This window comes from Nicotiana tabacum, chromosome 11, assembly GCF_000715075.1.
Source record: "Nicotiana tabacum cultivar K326 chromosome 11, ASM71507v2, whole genome shotgun sequence".
NCBI classification, from domain to species: domain Eukaryota; kingdom Viridiplantae; phylum Streptophyta; class Magnoliopsida; order Solanales; family Solanaceae; genus Nicotiana; species Nicotiana tabacum.
In genome coordinates, this window is record NC_134090.1 from 180,292,502 (window position 1) to 180,308,538 (window position 16,037).

A 16,037-nucleotide genomic window follows, 5' to 3' on the forward strand; every position below is an offset into this window, starting at 1 on the left:
TACTATGTTCGTAGTAGAGTGATCTCTTTCTTGAAAGCCCACCATATGGATGGGAAGGGTTGTCTCTTATATCTTGCCTTTGTGAGGGATGTCGGAGTTGAGGCTCCCACTATTGTTTCTGTTCCAGTTGTGAGGGACTTCCCTGATATATTTCCTGTAGACCTGTCGAGTATGCCACCGAACAGAAATATATTGATTTTGGTATTGACCTGGTGTCGGGCACTCAGCCCATTTCTATTCTTCCATATTGTATGGCACCAACGGAGTTGAACGAGTTAAAGGAGCAGCTTCAGGAACACCTAGATAAGGGGTTCATCCGGCCTAGTGTGTCACCTTGGGGTGCGCCGGTTCTGTTTGTGAAGAACAAGGATGGCACAATGAGAATGTGCATTGATTATACACAATTGAACAAGGTAACAGTTAAGAATAAGTATCATTTGCCTCGCATTGATGATTTATTCGACCAACTTCAGGGAGCGAGGGTGTTCTCCAAGATTTATCTCCGTTCGGGTTATCACGAGTTGAAGATCAGGGATTCGGATAAACTTAAAACAGCCTTCAGGTCCAGATATGGTCATTATGAGTTCTTGGTTATGTCTTTTGGGCTGACCAATGCCCTAGTAGCGTTCATGCATTTGATGAATAGCGTGTTCTGACCTTATCTTGATTCATTTGTCATAGACTTCATTGATGGTGTATTCGCGAAGTCAGAAGCAGCACGCAGAGCATTTGAGAGTTGTATTGCAGAGATTGAGGGAGGAGAAGCTTTATGCAAAGTTCTCCAAGTGTGGATTTTGGCTCAGTTCGGTGGCATTCTTGGGACACATGGTGTCCAGTGAGGCTATTCAGGTTGATCCAAATAAGATAGAGGCAGTGCAGAGTTGGTCCAGACCGTCCTCAGCTACTGAGATTCGTAGTTTTCTTGGTTTTGCAGGCTGTTATCGCCGGTTTGTTTGGGGATTCTCATCTATCGCATCGCTCTTGACCAAGTTGACTCAGAAGGGTGCTTCATTTGTATGTTCAGACGAGTGTGAGGAGAGTTTTCAGAAGCTCAAGACAGCTTTAACAACAGCTCTAGTGTTGGTTTTGCCATCAGCTTCAGGTTCGTATACATTGTATTGTGATGCTTCGAGAGTAGGGATTGGTTGTGTGTTGATGCAGGAGGGTAGAGTTATTACATATGCTTCTCGTCAGTTGAAGACCCATGAGAAGAACTACCTCGTTCATGATTTGGAGTTGGCTTCCATAGTTCACGCATTAAAGATTTAGAGACATTACTTGTATGGCATGTCTTGTGAGGTATTCACTGATCATCGCAGTCTTCAGCATTTGTTCAAGCAAAAGGACCTTAATTTGAGACAGCGAAGATGGTTGGAGTTACTTAAAGATTATGATATCAATATACTGTACCATCCGGGAAAGGCCAATGTGGTGGCCGATGCTTTGAGCCGAAAGGCAGTGAGTATGGGGAGTTTGGCATATATTCTAGTTGGGGAGAGACCTCTTGCGGCTGATGTTCAGGCCTTGGCCAATTGGTTCGTGAGGTTGGATATTTCTAAGTCCAGTCGGGTATTGGCTTGTGTGGTATCTCGGTCTTCTTTATATGATCACATTAGAGAGCGCCAGTATGATGATACGCATTTCCTTATCTTTAGGGACAGAGTTCAGCATGATGATGCTAGAGATGTGACCATTGGTGATGATGGAGTGTTAAGGATGTAGGGGCGGATTTGTGTGCCCAATGTAGATGGGCTTCGGGAGTTGATTCTGGAGGAGGCCTATAGCTCGCAGTATTCTATTCATCTAGGAGCCGCGAAGATATATCAGGATCTTAGACAGCATTATTGGTGGCAGAGAATGAAGAAAGATATTGTAGGATTTGTAGCTCGATCCCTCAATTGTCAGCAGGTGAAATATGAGCATCAGAGACCAGGTGGCTTGCTTCAGCAGATGGTTATTCCTGAGTGGAAGTGGGAGAGGATCACTATGGATTTTGTTGTTGGACTTCCACTGACTTTGAAGAAATTCGATGTTATTTGGGTGATTGTGGATAGGCTGACCAAGTCCGTGCACTTCATTCCTATCTGTACTATTTTTCTTCAGAGCGGTTGGCAGAGATATATATTCGAGAGATTGTTCGGTTGCATGGTGTCCCCGTTTCCATCATTTCAGATCGGGGCAATCAGTTTACTTCCCAGTTTTGGAAGTCTGTTCAGCGAGAGTTGGGTACTCAGGTTGAGTTGAGCATAGCTTTTCATCCTTATACGGACGAGCAGTCTGAGCGTACTATTCAGATATTGGAGGACATGTTGCGTGCTTGTGTTATTGACTTCGGAGGGTCATAGGATCAGTTTATACCGCTCGCAGAGTTTGCTTATAACAACAGCTACCAGTCGAGCATTCAGATGGCTCCATATGAGGCTTTGTATGGGAGACGATGTAGATTTCCGGTTGGTTGGTTCGAGCCTAGTGAAGTTAGGCTATTGGAGACTGATTTGGTACAGGATGCTTTGGAGAAGGTGAAGGTGATTCAGGAGAGGCTTCGGACAATGCAGTCGAGGCAAAAGAGTTATGCTAATAGGACGGTTAAAGATGTGTCTTACATGGTTGGCGAGAAGGTTCTAATGAAGGTTTCACCCGTGAAGGGTGTTATGAGATTTGGAAAGAAAGGGAAGTTGAGTCTGCGGTTCATCGGACCATTTGAGGTAATTCGGAGGATTGGGGAGGTGGCTTATGAGCTTGCCTTGCCACCCATCTTGTCGAGTGTGCATCCGGTATTTCATGTTTTTATGCTCCGGAAGTATATTGGGGATCTGTCTCATGTTCTGGATTTCAGCACGGTTCAGTTGGAGGATAATTTGACTTATGGTGTGGAGCCAGTAGCTATTTTGGGTTGTCAGGTTCGAAAGTTGAGGTCAAAGGATATAGCTTCAGTGAAGGTGCAGTGGAGAGGTCGGCCCGTGGAGGAGGCTACCTGGGAGACCGAGCGAGATGTGGAGCAGATATCCTCACCTGTTTGAGGCTTTAGGTATATTTCTTGACTCGTTCGAGGACGAACGTTTGTTTAAGTTGGGGAGGATATGATGACCCAGCCAGTCATCTCATGATTTATTGCTTTGTTTCCCCGATTTCTGCTTCTTTATGCTTTGTTATCCGTGTTTTGTGGTATCGGATTGGTCGGATCGAGTCCAGAATGATTTTTGATAAGGTTTGAGACACTTAGTCTCTTTTAAGAAGGTTTGAGTTGGAAAAGTCAATCGGATGTTGACTTATGTGTTAGAGGGTTTGGATGTGAGTTCGGATGGTTTGGTTAGCTTTGGGAGGTGATTTGTGACTTAGGAGCATGATCGGAATGGGTTTTGGAGGTCCGAAGTAGAATTATGCTTGAATTGGCGAAGTTGATATTTTGGCGATTTCCGGTTGATGGGTGAGATTTTGATATAAGGGACATAATGGAATTTCGAGAGTTGCAGTAGCTTCGTTGTGTCATTTAGGATGTGTGTGCAAAATTTCAGGTCATTCAGACGTGGTTTGGTTGGTTTTTTATCGAAAGCGTTTTTCGGAAGGTTTTTAGAAACTTAGGCTTTAATCCGATGTGTTTTGGGTAATTTGATGTTGTTTGAGGTGTTTTGATGATTGGAACAAGTTTGAATAAGGTTTTAGCATGTGTTGTTGCCTTTGGTTGAGGTCTCGGTGGCATCGGGTGAGTTTTGGGTAGTCATTCGGACCATTTTTTGGAGTTTGAAAGTAGCAGAAATTGTAGGTTCAGGGTTGCAGAGAATTTGCCCTTCGCGATCGCGTAGGGTGTCTCCCGATCGCGTAGAAGAAATTGAGGAGGGAACCCAATTATTCTTCGCATTTGCGATTGGAGGATCACGATCGCGTAGCTTGGGAAGTTGTTCATCGCGAACGCATGAGTGTGGTCGCGTTCGTATAGAGTCAATTGGACCTGGGTCTTGGCAGGATGTTTCTGCATCGCGAACGCGGGGTTATGTCCGCGATCACGTAGGGTTATCCCATCTGGTCATCACGTTCACGTAAGCCTGGTCGCATTCGCGTAGTGTAATTTTGGGAAGCTGAAGATTTGTTCTTCGGGATAGCGAGGGGAGTGCCGCGATCGCGATGAAGGAAATACAGGCCTGGGCAGAATGTTTTTAAGCCATCTTGTTCGCGAATGTGGGTCTATTTTCACCCATAGTTGATCATTTTGAGAGCTTTTTGAAGGATATTAAAGAGGGATTCAAGGGGAAACGTTTGGAGGTAAGAATTTCGGACTTAAAACTCGATTCTATTATGAAATCCGCCTAGAAATTTATGGAAACTTAAGCTAAAAATAGAAGAACTAGGGCTTGGAATTTTGGACTTTTGATTGGGGATTTGGAGGACCATTTGGGGTCAGATTTGAGAACTTTTGATATGTATGAATTCGTGTGGATATAAGGAACCCGTTGATGTGAAAATTTCTGATTTTCGAGACGTGGGCTCGGGTTTTGATAATTTCGAGATTTTTGGTATTTTTCGATTGTTTTCGCTTGGGCTTTGTTTCCTTAGCATATTGTCACATATTCGTTTTGATTTTGGATAGATTTGACACACGTGGAAGCTGATTCGAGGGGAAAAGGCATCGCGAGCTAGAGATTTAGCCGGTTTGAGGTGAGTAATGATTGTAAATGATGGTCTGGGGGTTTGAAACCCCGAATTGCACATCGTAGTGCTATGTTGAGGTGACTTACACGCTAGATGGCGAGTGTGGGGTAGATCACCGTTGGGGATTGTGACATAGTCCATTCCGGTTGATGATTTTTACTGCGTATTCGATTGAAAACTATTTGCTATCATTATTATTTGGACTGAATGCCATATTTGGGCCTGGTGCCAACTATTTGAACCCTTCAGGGATTTTCATTGATATTTCCTCACTGTTTTGACTTATTACTTGAACTCAGTCATGTTATTTTTTACTGTTTTTCAAACTCAGCCATATTTACTCAGTATTAAGATTTATACGATATTTTAAATGATATTTGGGCTGAGAAATACTATTTTACTATTGCCTGAGGGGTTTGTGATGGTTTTTGACTGAGTAAGGCCGAGGGCCTATATTGTGAGGAAACACTGATACTGATTTGAGGCCAAGGGCCTGAGATATGTATGCCACGAGGTGGCTTGATTGATATGAGGCTGAGGGTCTAGTTTATGATGCCAAGAGATGGCTTGATATTGCGCTTGGGCCGTAAGGGGCCCCTCCAAGAGTCTGTACACTCCCCAGTGTACGCGGGTACCCATTGTGATCTGAGATTGGGCCCGAGGGGCTGATATTATTTTGAGATTGAGCCCAGGGGGCTGTTACTGTTCTGAGATATTGCTCGAGGGGAGGATTTGTGGATACTGAGCCTGAGGAGCGAACTTCTACCTATTTACTTTACATTATTTACCTATTTTACCTGCTGAAAGGAGATTTTACCTGGTTTTCACTGGTTTACTGTTTTCAAATGATGTTTTACTGCTTCATTATAGGATGTTATATGCTTTATGTGATTTCTTACTTTCAGTCATTATTTATATTTGTTACTCACTGGTTCGAAGTACTCACATTACTCCCTGCACCATGTGTGCAGATTCAGGCGTCGCTGGTTCCGCTTCTGAGTGTTTATTCCTCCAGTTTCAGGCGGTATTTGGAGACTACGAGGTAGCTGTCGGCGTCCGCAGCCCCGTGTCTCTATTATCTTGTCATTTCTATGTCCTTCAAATATTTGTACTAGATATTGGTTTTAGACGACTTGTATCGTGGTCTATAGATGCTCGTGACTTGTGACACCCTAGTTAGGGCTGTGTCGGGTTGGATTTTCGCATTTGTTATCTGTATTTCTGCTATTCAGTATTATTAAACCATGTTTTGACTATTTCTATGCTATTTAAATGTTTAAAAATGAGAATTTGTTCAATTGGCTGGCCTTGTCTTCATGAGAGGTGCCATCACGACCGGGTTCGGTGCTAAGGTCGTACAAATAGAATATATTAATTTGTTCACAATATTAATTATATCCTCTGTGCTAGCAAAGAATATAATAATATTTTATTTGGACTAAAGACTAAATTTATTTGACTAATTAAATTCTTTAATTTAATTATCAAATAATAAAGTAATTATTCCTTTAGCAAAGATCAAAACACTCGTTAGTGTGAGACCTCATAGATTCAATACTAAGCTAATAGTAAATTGATCACATCAATATACTAATCAAGGGTGGCGTCTAGCAACACTCCTTAGCGACCAGATAGCATGAAGTATACAATTTACTCTCAAGAACTTGTAGAAGAATAATGTCGTAATCCCTTCTGTCCTTATCATTCTGGGTCACCCTAGGATATGGTTCAACTGTCAAATCCTAATAGGCGACCAACTATGTTTTATGTCAAATATAATCGACCATTGAATGAACTAAGAAACGCTTTTCTTCTTTCATTCAGTTGCCCTAGCCAAGGTCTTAGTTTGGTCGTTTATAATTCATGACAACATGAAGCTTAAACTCATTACCAAAAGTTGACAAATTTCATCTTGATCAATCACAAATTCTACAAGTATTTAATCATACCCAACATCCTTTCAACTATCGCCCTAGGGCCATAGGTGTCTAGTATCAAAGCACAATAAATAACTTATCAATTACTATGACAATCTCAGGTCAAAGGAATTTTTTACATCACATTCTCCAAAAACGATATCATATTGGCAGTTTATGGTAATTCTAACCATTAGGAATTATCCAATGAGTCGGTTCAATGATCATATCTCTATATGCATCATTGTCATGACCCTAAAACCGACCCGGGCGTGATGGCTCCTATCATGAAATTAGGTCAGCCGACACAACTCCCAAATTAACCATTTATCAATAAGAATCATGTTTAAGCCTTTAATTTAAATAAATGTTTCATAATATAAGTCTAAATGAACAATGCGGAAATAATATACAAGCTCGACATCGGGGTATCACACGTCACGAGCATCTACTAAGGTCTGAATACAATGGAAAAAGTCTGAAAGTGTACTGAATACAGTCTAACAAAAACAAGAGGGAGAAAAGCAATGTTGCGAACGTCGGGCAGCTACCTTGCTAAACTCTGATGACTTTGCCGCCGAGCAATCAACACCCACTACCAGGTTCAGAAATACCTGAATCTACACACAAGGTGCATGAAGTAATATGAGTACTCCAATTTAGTGAATAATAAAGGTAAATGAAAGTTGAGCAGTAAGAAAGCACATAAACAACGTCGAAATGCTACACCAAATACAGGATATTTCCAACACAGTACAAAAATCATTTACTTCATAAATCATGCTTAGTTTCGGTAAAAACCTTTTAAAAATAATTTTCAATAGTTTCAAAGGAGTGATAAAACAGTGAGTAAACATGATGGAAACGTAAAAGGCCCTTTGGCAAAACATGTACCATAAACCTCCCCCGGGCATAATATAAACAGAACCAGTCCCTCGGGCCTCACAATCACTCCTAATCAGCCCCTCAGGCATAACATAAATCAAGAACTGCCCTTCGGGCAATAACATGGAATAACATCAGCTCCTCGGGCTATATCACATAACACACTGGGTACCCGCGCTCACTAGGGGTGTACAGATTCCGGTAGGGGCCCCTTACGGCCCAAGCGCAATAACAAGCCATCTCATGGCATAATCAATATATCAAACTCAGGGTACCCCCGCTCACTGGGGGTGTACAGACTCCGGGAGGGGCCCCTTACGGCCCAAGCGCAATATCAAGTCATCTCGTGGCATAATCAATAGGCTCTCGACCTCATATCAAGCCACTTGTAGCGTACAGCTCAAGCCCTCGACCTCATAATCATAATTAGTACAACACTGCTTCGACGTGCAGCCCGATCCCATAATAATTCTCACAACACATGCCCTCGGCCCTACTCAGTCAGAAATCTCTAAAAGCCACTCGGGCATAGTAAAATATGATGCTCAGCCCAAAATATCATTTAAAGTATTAAAACAGAGTAAACATGGCTGAGTTATGAAAACAATAAAATATAGCATGGTTGAGTACAGATATAAAATCAAAACAATGAGGAAATAGCAGTAAAAATCCCCTAACGGTCCAAAACAATTAGCACGAGCCCCAAATATGGCATTCATCCCAAAACATGATGATAGCAAACAGTTTTCAATTATATACAGAGTAAAACAGTCATTCGGGATGGACTGAGTGACAATCTCCAACGGTGCACGACCCCACGCTCGTCATCTAGCATGTGCGTCACCTCAATATAGCACAATGATGTGAAAATTCGGGGTTTCATATCCTCAGGACAACATTTACAATTATTACTCACCTCTATCCGGTCCAAAATCTAGCCCACGATGCCTTTGCCCTCTCGAATCGACCTTCAGATGCTCCAAGTCTAACCAAAATCAGTACATAACCATTAAAATATGCTAAGGGAACAAAGCCCACTCGAAAATATCAACATCAAAAATCCCAAAATTGCTCAAACCCGGCCCTGGGCCTATGTTTCCGAATCCGATAAAAATCACATCAATAGAATCCTCATCCTCTCATGAGTCTATCCATATACAATTCATCAAAATCCTACCTCAATTGCCCATTCAAATCCCCAAAAGAATTCTCAAATTTTTTTTTTATTTTTCCCCAATTTCCACTCTAATTTCTCAAATTAAATGATGAAATTCAAGACTAAATCATGGAATTAAACTAAATATGAATGAAGAATACTTACCCCAATTGCTCCACTAAAAATCTTCTCAAATTTCACTTCCTCCCGAGCTCTCCAATGGTTTTTGTGATATTGGACGTAAACCCTCATTTTTAAAATATAAACTGACTGCCCAGGTTTAACCATTCACGAACGCGGTAGCTCCCTCGCGTTCGCAAAGCACAATTACCTCAGACCCCAAAATCCTTCTTCACGATCGCCATGACCCACTCGTGAACGCGGACCTTTACTAGCTCAACCATCGCGAATGCGACAGCCTCCTCGCGAACGCGATGAATACTCAGCTCACCCTTCGCGTTCGCGTCTACACCTTCGCTAACACGAAGAACAAAATTTGCCATCTCAGAGAACACTCTTCGCGAACGCGAAGACCTTCTGCGAACGCGATGAACAAACCTTCTGCAACACAAACCAGCAAAATCTGCCAACACTCAAAAACCAAAGATTAGTCTGTTAACCACCCGAAACTCACCCGACGACCTCGGGACCTCAACCAAACATTCCAAAGTATCCCATAGCATCATTCAAACTTGTTCCAACCTTCGGAACCCAACCTTCGGAACGCTCAAAACAATATCAAAACACTAAGATCACATCGAATTCAAGCTTAAGAATCCCAAAAACTTCCAAATTTCTCTTTCGATCAAAAAGTCTATCAAACCTCGTCTGAATGACCTGAAATTTTTCATACACATCACAAATGATACAATGGTCCTACTCCAACTTCCGGAATTCTATTCCAACCCCTAAATCAAAATCTCACCTATCAGCCGGAAAATGCCAAAATTTCAATTACGCCAATTCAAGCCTAAACCTTCCACGAACCTCCAAAGTATATTTTGATCACGCTCCTAAGTCCCAAATCACCTAACGGAGATAATCAAATCATAAAAATGCCAATCCGAGATTATATACAAACAAGTAAAAACTTGGTCAACCCTTTCAACTATTAAGTTTCAAATTAAGAACTGTTCTTCCAAATTCATTCTGATTACCCTAAAACCAAAATCGACGATTTACATAAGTCATACTACACCACACGGGGCTAGTCATTCCCAAGAACTGGCGAGTGAAGTGCAAAAGCTCAAAACGACCGATCGGGTTGTTACATCCTCCCCCACTTAAACATACGTTCGTCCTCGAACGTGCCTAGAGTTGTTCCAAAAGCCAACAAATCGCTATGAAACCTTACCATGCACATACCCCGGGGATGATCCTACGTCACTCTATCTCATATAGGTCCGATAATACAATGTAACTGAAATTCTTACAATCCAACCTAGCCCATAAACCTTAGAACCACATTTCCACTTCTAAAATCATCTACAAGATCAGAATCTTACATCTATTCTCTGAATAATCCCGAACAAGCTGTAACAAGCCATACCCGAAGACTCAAATGCCATTACATGATATACCACATACTCAAACACTTGCAGCGATAACTTCTAATCATAACAGTTGTCCAAAACAACTGAATACTGATAATACCTCTTATCCAATAAACCCTTATTCCAACACTTCGTATACTATCAATGATAACTAAACATGCAGTAAGTCATAACCGTTCCTCAGATCAACCATTCATGAAACCACTTCTCCTTTGGCAAGGACCATAGCAAATTTCTTAGCCGAACCTCTATATTATCCTTCCAACATGCTGAAATCGAATCCGTTTGTATCCATTATAGATCCCAATAATCTCATTTAATCCAAGAAAACTACTCTAGTGACATGATACATTAATACAAACTAAATCCACAACTCGTGCAATCCGTGCACCAATAAGGGCTAGCCAGTCGGCGCTCCAACCAGATTCTATGTCTTTCCGGCTAGGCCAAATGCATTGGCCTCAAATGTCGTCATCACAGTCATACCAAAATATTATTATTGAAAGTATTAAAACAGAGTATACATGCCTGAGTTATAAAAACAGTATAATATATCATTACTGAGTACAAATATAAAATCAAAACAGTGAGGAGATAGTAGAAAAAAACCCCTAACGGTCCAAAATAATTGGCACGAGACCCAAATATGGCATGCATCCCAAAACATGATGATAGCAAACAGTTTTCAATTATATACGCAGTAAAACAGTCATTCGGGATGGACTAAGTCACAATCTCCAATGGTGCACGACCACACGCTCGTCATCTAGCATGTGCCTCACCTCAATATAGCACAACGATGTGAAAATCTGGGGTTTCATACCCTCAGGACAACATTTACAAATATTACTCACCTCTATCTGGTCCAAAATCTAGCCTGCGATGCCTTTACCCTCTCGAATCGACCTTCAGATGCTCCAAATCTAACCAAAATCAGTACATAACCATTAAAATATGCTAAGGGAACAAAGTCCACTCAAAAATATCCAATTTACATCACAAAACCTGAAATTGCTCAAACTCGGCCCCTGGGACCACGTCTAGGAATCCTATAAAAATCACATCAATAGAATCTTCATCCTCTCACGAGTCTACCCATATCCAATTTATCAAAATCCGACCTCAATTGCCCATTCAATCCCCAAAAGAATTCTCAAAATTTTCTTCCATTTTTTCCCAATTTCCTCTCTAATTTCTCAAATTAAATGATGAAATTCAAGACTAAATCATGGAATGAAACCAAATATGAATGAAGAATACTTAACCCAATTTCTCCACTGAAAATCGCCTCAAGTTTCACCTTCTCCCGAGCTCTCCAATAGTTTTTGTGACATTGGACTTAAACCCTCGTTTTTAAAATATAAACTGAATGCCCAGGTTTAACTCTTCGCGAAAGCGGTAGCTCCCTCGCATTCGCGAAGCACAATTGCCTCAGACCCCGAAATCCTTCTACGCGATCGCGATGACCCACTCGCGAACGCACACCTTTACTAGCTCAATCATCGCGAACGTGACAGCCTCCTCGCGAATGCGATGAATACTCAACTCACCCTTCGCGTTCGCGTCTACACCTTTGCGAACGCGAAGAACAAAATTTGCCATCTCAGAGAACACTTTTCGCGAACGCGAAGCCCTTCCGGGAACGCGATGAACAAACCTTTTGCAACACAAACCAGCAAAATCTACCAACACTCAAAACCAAAGATAGGTCCGTTAATCACCCGAAACTCGCCCGAGGCTCTCGGGACCTCAACAAAACATGCCAACATATCCTATAACATCATTCAAACTTGTTCCAACCTTCGGAACGCTCAAAACAACATCAAAACACCAAGATCACATCAGATTCAAGCCTAAGAATCCCAAAAACTTCCAAATTTCACTTTCGATCAAAAAGTCTATCAAACCTCATCTGAATGACCTGAAATTTTGCACACACATCAAAAATGACACAACGAACCTACTCCAACTTTAATAATTCCATTCTGACCCCTAAATAAAAATCTCACCTATCAACCGGAAAACGCAAAAATTCCAATTTCGCCAATTCAAGCCTAAACCTTCCACGGACCTCCAAAGTACAATACGATAATGCTCCTAAGTCCCAAATCACTAACGGAGCTAACCAAATCATAAAAATTCTAATCCGAGATCATAGACAAACAAGTCAAAACTTGGTCAACCCTTTCAACTTTTAAGCTTCAAACTGAGAACTGTTCTTCCAAATTCATTCCGATTACCTTGAAACCAAAACCGACGATTTACATAAGTCATAATACACCACACGGGGCTAGTCATGCCCGAGAACTGGCGAGCGAAGTGCAAAAGCTCAAAACGACCGGTCGGTTCGTTATAATCATCTATCTATGTGATTCAGTTAATGAGATCAATTAATCTTTATCTCATAAAGACAATCACATAGATATTGATCTAACCATATTATTAATGTCCAAATTAATAATCCTATGTTCAAGAACAAAATTTAGATTAAATTATAAGAAACTTTACTCTCATTATCATGATCCCAATCACAATTACAAGTCTCAAATTTAATCAAGGACCTTATCAAATTAATCAAAGCAATTAATAATAATGATAAAAGAATATCAAATGCCATATATATTTTATATCAAATAACGTTCACAAAAATATGTTCAAATCATCAAATATGATATTGGATCTAAGACATATTTACTATATCCCTAACATCTTCAACATCTATAAACATTTTCCCTAATAAATTCGTTCACAAAAAATATATTCAAATCATCAAATATGACGTTGGATCTAGGACATATCTAGTATATCCCTAACAGCTTCTCCTTGTTTCTTATACTTCATTTGTACAGCAAGTTGCTATGTTGTTCTCTTGTCTCTTTGATAACGTTAAGACTATGGTCTAGATCGCATAAGTCGCATAGTATATAGGAGCAGCACAACGAGTTGAGAAAGATGATGTAACCATCTGATTTGTAAGAAGGGGATCATATATGTGTGTAAATTCTTGCTTTATAACTGAATTAAGGTAGAACCTAAGTTCGAGCTAGCCAGGAGAACTATAATTTTAGCTAGCGTTTGGATATAGATTTAGTTGAAACTTGAAAAAATAATTTTTGAAGTAGTTTTGAAAAATAATTTTTGGGACATGCATTTTATTTGAAAAAAATTTGAAGTTTTGTGAATGGAAGAACAAGTTTCACCCAAAATCTAATCCTAATCTATGAACAAACAATGTTTTCAAAAATATTTTGAAAAAACGTTACCAAAATGTATGGCCAAACGGGGCCTTAATATTTCGAGTAAAGTATACCCTTTTTGTTGCATCTCTACAATATGGTAAATGTGTGTCAAGCCACGGATTAGCTGAAAACCAGAATTTGCATATTAAAAGCTTGGACTTTGCATGTCTTTTGTTTCTGCTGCTAGAAAAATCGCTCTTTTAATCTTAAGAATAGTAACATGAAAGTTGTTATACTTTTGGTTTGCAGCTTATCAATCCGAAAGTGGAGATCAAATCGGTGGAAAATATACCGGATGATCAAAGACAAAGGAAACCAGATATCACAAAAGCAAAAGAATTCTTAGGATGGGAACCAAAAGTCAAGTTGCGCTATGGCCTTCCACTAATGGAAGAAGATTTCAGACTGAGGCTTGGGGTCTCTAGAAAGATATAAAAAGAGTTACAGATTATTTTGGCATTCATGTTATTGAACCAATAATATTTGATAGTATTGTTTTTTGTTGTCTATCCATGAGGACAATTTCCCTTGTTTTCTTTGAATGTTTTCTCATGGTATATAGAGTTTTACTTCATGTTTTGTATTTGGATGAAGATTTGGGAAGTTAAGTGTGCTTCATTTACTGTTTTCATAAAAATATGGCGATTTCCCATGTGATTTATTAAGAAATTCTATTGATACAAGTTAGTTTAATCTTTTTGTTGCTATTTGGTGGTAAAGTACTATTGTTGTTTGCTTTTTTTTTTATCAGTATCGTACATTTTGAGGCTTGCTCTGATGGTAAGCAACCCCCACTTCCAACCGAGAGGTTGTGAGTTCGAGTCTCCCCAAGAGCAAGGTGGGATGTTCTTGGAGGGAAGGATGTCGGGGGTCTATTTGGAAACAGTCTTTCTACCCTAGGGTAGGGATAAGATCTGCGTACACACTACCCTCCCCAGACCCCACTAAATGAGATTATACTGGGTTGTTGTTGTACATGTTGAGGCTCGTCCCATAGTTTATGTGCTCTCGAAATTCATTGACTAGTCCTTGGCTACTCTTCAAAAGTCCTCCTTTTGATAAAAATCCAAGATTAGAACAAGGCAACTAAAAATAGAAGACCTAATATCATCAATTCTGCACTAAGAATGCTATGAAAGTGAGCTTTGTTGAAACCTTTCATCTTTAAACCAAACAAACAAAATATTCAATCGTGGAAATAGCATTCTTTCTATTAAGACAAAAGGGTTGCTCGATGCACAATGTATTTCGCATTCACGTAGGGTCCGAGAAGGGACGTTTCCCTAAGGGTGTAATGTAGACAATCTCCCCTAATACAAACATTAGTGATGCTTCCACAACTCAAACCCGTGGCTTATAGAAAATATTTAATTTATAAATGTTTTTTAACTCATTTACTTCTCAGGAGCTCCAAATGACATTTTGTTTCCAAGATGATATATATTGTCTTGTAATTTTAGGATTGTTAGGATACTGTGGTTGATTCGTATCACGGTATTTTTATTAGCTTTTATATTATTCATAGACCATATCTATGCTCAAATATTTTTGAAATTATGTTAAGACTTTTTCAACTTGTCTTACTCAAGTCATATCGCAGCAATTGCTCTATATAGTCATTTGTGGAACACATGCAAATCCAGATTGAAAGATAAGGAAGGCAAGTCAAAGCAGAAAGAAAGCCTTAGTCAGATCAGTCGGAGAAAATATAATACCTTTCACCCTAATCTCATCTATTGGATAAGGGAGCTTCCTTGATCATCTGAGGAAATTCTTATTTTAACATAATCGATAGTTGTTAGGATGAATTCATGTATATGAGGAAGGAAAATCAGATATAGCCACATTTATAACTGTTAATTGAAAAATAGCCAATATTTCAAAAGTAATTCAAATTTAGATATTTTTCATGTAAAGATAAAATCTGAACAAAAATACTCTTAAAAATACGAAAATATTCCAGAATAATATACAGGAGTTCGAATTTTTTATTTATGAGCTTCCAGCATAATATGCTAGAATTTTATAATGTGCTAGAGTTCCATAATAATATGTTGGAAGTTTATATGTAGGAGCTCCATAATCCCGCATATTATGCTGGAACTTTCTGTGTGCTAGAGTTCCTATATAATATGATGGAAGTTTATATGCAGGAGCTACACAATCTAGCATATTATGCTGGAACTTTTCGTGTTTCAGTAAAATAGTAACTATTTTTCAATGACTTCGCAAACGCTAGCTATTTTTCAATTACCATTGAGAAAACTGGTTAGGCAGTGCTATTTTTACATGTGTGAGAGATGAAATCTCTAAGCAGAATCTCTTACTTTACCATTTTTCTCATAATATGGTATTGCTTAGAGGTGTTGGATATTTTGTCTTATTTGAGTGTTTGGCAGACCTAAAAACAACTTTTAAGCTGAAATAAACCAAAAGTCAGACTTTAACTCGTTGCTTTTTGGCTTAAAAGCTTTTTGTGCTTGATCAAATTTGACCTTATTATCCGATATTTTTTTATAAATTTCAAAATACATATACTCTACGAATAAAGTCCTAACGTCATTTTTCTTCTTCTTTATTTCGACGTTGCATCATCTTTCTTCACATTATTATAACTTTTCTTCCTTTATATCCTGATCTA

General features: G+C 39.5%; 1 pseudogene; it reads left to right on the forward strand.

Annotated features, from left to right (window-relative positions):
* LOC107824105 (UDP-glucuronic acid decarboxylase 5-like) overlaps positions 1-13,831 on the forward strand; it is a 47,758-nt pseudogene extending 33,927 nt beyond the window's left edge.
* The last annotated feature ends 2,206 nt before the right edge of the window (positions 13,832-16,037 follow it).